This window comes from Phocoena phocoena, chromosome 19 (assembly GCF_963924675.1).
Source record: "Phocoena phocoena chromosome 19, mPhoPho1.1, whole genome shotgun sequence".
Classification (NCBI taxonomy): Eukaryota; Metazoa; Chordata; class Mammalia; order Artiodactyla; family Phocoenidae; genus Phocoena; species Phocoena phocoena.
This window is the reverse complement of record NC_089237.1, coordinates 49410141-49416140: the sequence shown is the minus strand read 5'-3', so window position 1 is coordinate 49416140 and position 6000 is coordinate 49410141.

The window sequence follows — 6000 nt, the reverse complement described above, 5'->3', positions numbered from 1 at the left end:
CCTGTCACAGACAGCGCTTCATCTTCATTTTAATTAAGCATTAAGGGTGAGGCGGGCAGCCTCCGGATCCAAGGGGGCTGAGCAGCCCAGGTCCTGGAAGATACTTTGTGTGAGTAAGGCTTCGGCTCTGTGCACGGGAAGAAAGCAAAGGACAAACCAGCCATTTTTGCTGATGCTGTCGAGGTACCTATCTGTCACCCAAAACTGGGGTAGGGAAAGGGGCTGGTCCTCCCTCCAGCCCAGCTGTGCGACCTTCGCCAGACGAGCTGACCTCTCTAGATTCCAGTTTCTTCCTGTAGAAAGCGAAAGGGATGTCTTTCCTTCTTCTCTCAAGGAAATGGTTCATCCCTGACATTCGATTCTGGGTGCAGAGCTGGTGAGACGTGTTCACACCCACCCGAGAAGAAGAACTCGGTGGGGTGTAGGATGAACGCCACATGGACGGAGCGTTCGAGACGGAGGAAGGGCTGTTTCATTGTCATTGGTGACAGTGATGCCGGAGCTTGTGATGGTGGTGACAGTGATAACAGTCCTGCCGTTCCGCCAGTTTCTCACCCCTCCCGTATCCATGCCTTTTGCAGTTCCTCCCCATATAGAGGGTGAGTCTCTTTGCCCCACTGAATCCGGACAAGCCTTGTGATTTGCTGTGTTCGGTAGGCTGCAGCACGAACGACATGCCTATTCCAAACCTAGGTCTCTGCCGCCCTTGCACGGTGCTGTCCTCTCTCTTGCTCCTCCACCGTGACCGAGAGAACGTTCCTGGACTTGGCTACAGAGGATAAGAGTCATGTGAAGGAGAGCCAAGTCACCCCAGTGCCCCAGCCAAGGCCATTCGAGATCGGCCAACAGCCCACCAGTGCCCACTGCCCTTCCTGCATCTCCCAGTCGGAGTGCTCGTCACACTCTACTGACATCTGGTCTACCCACCTTCTTCTCCAGACACTTGAGGGCTAAGAATACATCTCACCCATCAATGGATTATTCATGCTCCGCATAGGAACTGGACCGTAGTATGTGTTTCATAAATGCCTGTTGTATTGTCTCAGCCCCTACCTGACCAAGCATGGATGGAAGAGGAAGGGGGTGACCTCCTAGGAGTGGCTCCAGGTGTGGAGGCCAGTTAGGTCCGGAATATGGATAAAGATGTGGGTCAGGGGCTCAGCGACACTGACGTGTCAACCAGCCCTTGTATTTGTCTAAGAATTAGGGTTTTTTTGAACAAAAAGTTATTTTAACATAAAGAAGCAGGCAGGTCTCACTTGACAGGAGATTGACTTCCTGTAGCCCATTTCATGAAGACTCATCAAGACTGGCGTTCTCTGCATCCTCTGAGCAGGCAGTGTGTTCAGGAGGTAGAGTGATAGGGAAATTAAACACAGAAGCTACATCCTTTGAAGCTTTTTTGAGCAGCAAGGCCAGCCAATTCCACAGCGTACGTGTCTGGAGAATACCAGATTTGCTCCCATCTGAGCTTTCCATCCAAGCAGGGAGATAGCTCTTCTAATTAGCCCAGTTAGATAAATATTCTTCCACCCAAGCTCCTGTTTAGAGAAAACAGATGGATGCTCATAAACACGGTCATGGAGTGAATTTGTGTAAAACTACCCTTCTGCTTGAAGCGGCTTCCAGTATTTAAACACATATATGTACACATGTGCACAGCGCACACACACAGACCTCTGATGCCATACGACAGGGCAAATTAAAAAGGGGCTTAATATAGCCAAAAAAAAAAGGAGAGATTTCAGGTGGTAGTAAGACCCATGACATAGTGGGAGATCAGGACCTACAAACGTTTTCTTCCCTGGGGATTGTCCCTCCCCCAAAGTTGACCCTCACACACCCCTCCCTTTGACAAGATGATGCCCCATTTTATTCAGCAAGTCCCCACTCAAAGGCCTTTGATGTCTCCTTGGCATGGCTAGAATGAGGTCCACTTTTTGGGGTGACCTTTAAGGCTCTTCCCAAGCTGACTTGACCCTGCCATTCATCTTCATCTTCCAACCTCCCTCTTCCACCCCAACATCGTGTGCTACCGCCCTGCTCTAATTAATCCTGATAACTGTCACCGTCCTCACCACCCCCACCTGCATTTATTGAGTGCTAACTCTGACAAGCCGCGGACCAGGAGCTTTACATCCCTTATCTTATTTCCTCTTTGCAGTTTATGAGGTAGGCACAGGGATGACCCTCAGGTTGAAGATGAGGAAATGTGGGCTCAGATTGGTTAAGAGGCTTGCTCCAAGTTGCACAGCTAGTAAGAGGCCAACAGCCACCATACAGACCTCTTTGCCTTGGCGAGTGCTGGATCCTCATCGGTGGATTCCCTTCTCCAGCTCCTTCATCTAACGATCACCTGCTTCAGCCCCGGGAAATGTTTTGCTCTCTGACTTCTGAACACCTCTTCTCCCATCAAAACTTCCCCGGCTCCATGAATCACATCAGAACAAACGCCGCCTGGTCGAATGCCTTTTCTCAAAATTTAGTAAAAAGAGTCTTAACATAATGACATGTTCCTCTCCAGGTTTTCATTCATCTCTGCAGGTCAGCCAATCTCTAAGAGCCTGCACTGTCCCAGGTTCTGTGCCCTGCACTGTGGGAATGTAAGTGGCATCAAGAAGCATCCTCCAGTATTTCCCTCCGACTGGCACATGGTGGTTTGCGGTGTGCTTCCAAGGTCAAAATATCTAACTGTGCACCTTTTCCTCTTTTCACTCGGAATGTTGTTCATTTATGTCTTCTTATTTTCTGGGTCAGTCTTGACGACGTTTGTTAAAGTATCGACCTTTTTAAGCAACTCACTTTTGGTTTGTTGATGTCTTTATTTTTGTGGATGTTCCATTTGCTTTATCGTTTATTCATTTCTATCATTACCTTTATTATTTCCTGCTTTCTAGTTTCCCTTATTCTCTTTCTAGATTCTTGAGTTGATTGTTTGGGTTGTAAGTTATGTGCAGCGGTTCTAATTTCCTAATAAATGCATTCAAGAGTATAAATCACCCCTCAAAGAATCAGTTAAATTACATCAGACAAGCTTGATTATGTAGCGTCTTCCTTATTTTCAATTCAAAATACTTCTTAATTTCTGTTGTAAATTTCTTTTGAACCCACGGATAACTTAGAAGTGTGTTTTTAGTTTCCAAACATATACACAGATCATCTCTTTGTTGTCGATTACTAATTTTATTGCATGCTGGATAGAGGATCTGTTGATAATGAAGATTTTTTGAAATTTATGGAGACTTCTTTTGTGGTCTAATACGTAGCCTTTTTCCACACGTATTCGCTGTTTGTTTACATTTACATTTCTATACATACATGAGCATCCATGGTTTTTTTTTTTTTTTTAACATCTTTATTGGGGTATAATTGCTTTACAATGGTGTGTTAGTTTCTGCTTTACAACAAAGTGAATCAGCTATACATATACATATGTTCCCATATGTCTTCCCTCTTGCGTCTCCCTCCCTCCCACTCTCCCCATCCCACCCTTCCAGGCTGTCACAAAGCACCGAGCTAATATCCCTGTGCCTTGCGGCTGCTTCCCCCCAGCTATCTACCTTACTACGTTTGTTAGTGTGTATATGTCCATGACTCTCTCTCGCCCTGTCAAAACTCACCCTTCCCCCTCCCCATATCCTTAAGTCCGTTCTCCAGTAGGTCTGCGTCTTTATTCCTATCTTACCCCTAGGTTCTTCATGACATTTTTTTCCCTTAAATTCCATATATATGTGTTAGCATACGGTATTTGTCTTTTTCTTTCTGACTTACTTCACTCTGTATGACAGATTCTAGGTCTATCCATCTCATTACAAATAGCTCAATTTCATTTCTTTTTAAGGCTGAGTAATATTCCATTGTGTATATGTGCCACATCTTCTTTATCCATTCATCCGATGATGGGCGCTTAGGTTGTTTCCATGTCCTGGCTATTGTAAATAGAGCTGCAATGAACATTTTGGTACATGACTCTCTTTGAATTTTGGTTTTCTCAGGGTATATGCCAAGTAGTGGGATTGCTGGGTCATATGGTAATTCTATTTGTAGTTTTTTAAGGAACCTCCATACTGTTCTCCACAGTGGCTGAACCAATTCACATTCCCACCAGCAGTGCAAGAGTGTCCCCTTTTCTCCACACCCTCTCCAGCATTTATTGTTTCTAGATTTTTTGATGATGGCCATTCTGACTGGTGTGAGATGATATCTCATTGTAGTTTTGATTTGCATTTCTCTAATGATTAATGATGTTGAGCATTCTTTCATGTGTTTGTTGGCATTCTGTATATCTTCTTTGGAGAAATGTCTATTTAGGTCTTCTGCCCATTTTTGGATGGGGTTGTTTGTTTTTTTGTTATTGAGCTGCATGAGCTGCTTGTAAATTTTGGAGATTAATCCTTTGTCAGTTGCTTCATTTGCAAATGTTTTCTCCCATTCTGAGGGTTGTCTTTTGGTCTTGGTTATGGTTTCCTTTGCTGTGCAAAAGCTTTGAAGTTTCATTAGGTCCCATTTGTTTATTTTTGTTTTTATTTCCATTACTCTAGGAGGTGGGTCAGAAAGGATCTTGCTGTGATTTATGTCATAGAGTGTTCTTCCTATGTTTTCTTCTAAGAGTTTGATAGTTTCTGGCCTTACATTTAGGTCTTTAATCCATTTTGAGCTTATTTTTGTGTATGGTGTTAGGGAGTGATCTAATCTCATACTTTTACATGTACCTGTCCAGTTTTCCCAGCACCATTTATTGAAGAGGCTGTCCTTTCTCCACTGTACATTCCTGCCTCCTTTATCAAAGATAAGGTGTCCATATGTGCGTGGGTTTATCTCTGGGCTTTCTATCCTGTTCCACTGATCTATCTTTCTGTTTTTGTGCCAGTACCATACTGTCTTGATTACTGTTGCTTTGTAATATAGTCTGAAGTCAGGGAGCCTGATTCCTCCAGCTCCTTTTTTCGTTCTCAAGATTGCTTTGGCTATTCGGGGTCTTTTGTGTTTCCATACAAATTGCGAAATTTTTTGTTCTAGTTCTGTGAAAAATGCCAGTGGTAGTTTGATAGGGATTGCATTGAATCTGTAGATTGCTTTGGGTAGTAGAGTCATTTTCACAATGTTGATTCTTCCCATCCAAGAACATGGTATATCTCTCCATCTATTTGTATCATCTTTAATTTCTTTCATCAGTGTCTTATAATTTTCTGCATACAGGTCTTTCGTATCCTTAGGTAGGTTTATTCCTAGATATTTTATTCTTTTTGTTGCAATGGTAAATGGGAGTGTTTTCTTGATTTCACTTTCAGATTTTTCATCATTAGTATATAGGAATGCCAGAGATTTCTGTGCATTAATTTTGTATCCTGCTACTTTACCAAATTCATTGATTAGCTCTAGTAGTTTTCTGGTAGCATCTTTAGGATTCTCTATGTATAGTATCATGTCATCTGCAAACAGTGACAGCTTTACTTCTTCTTTTCCGATTTGGATTCCTTTTATTTCCTTTTCTTCTCTGATTGCTGTGGCTAAAACTTCCAAAACTATGTTGAATAAGAGTGGTGAGAGTGGGCAACCTTGTCTTGTTCCTGATCTTAGTGGAAATGCTTTCAGTTTTTCACCATTGAGGATGATGTTTGCTGTGGGCTTGTCATATATGGCTTTTATTATGTTTAGGAAAGTTCCCTCTATGCCTACTTTCTGGAGGGTTTTTATCATAAATGGGTGTTGAATTTTGTCGAAAGCTTTCTCTGCATCTATTGAGATGATCATATGGTTTTTCTCCTTCAATTTGTTAATATGGTTTATCACATTGATAGATTTGCGTATATTGAAGAATCCTTGCATTCCTGGAATAAACCCCACTTGATCATGGTGTATGATCCTTTTAATGTGCTGTTGGATTCTGTTTGCTAGTATTTTGTTGAGGATTTTTGCATCTATGTTCATCAGTGATATTGGCCTGTAGTTTTCTTTCTTTGTGACATCCTTGTCTGGTTTTGGTATCAAGGTGATGGT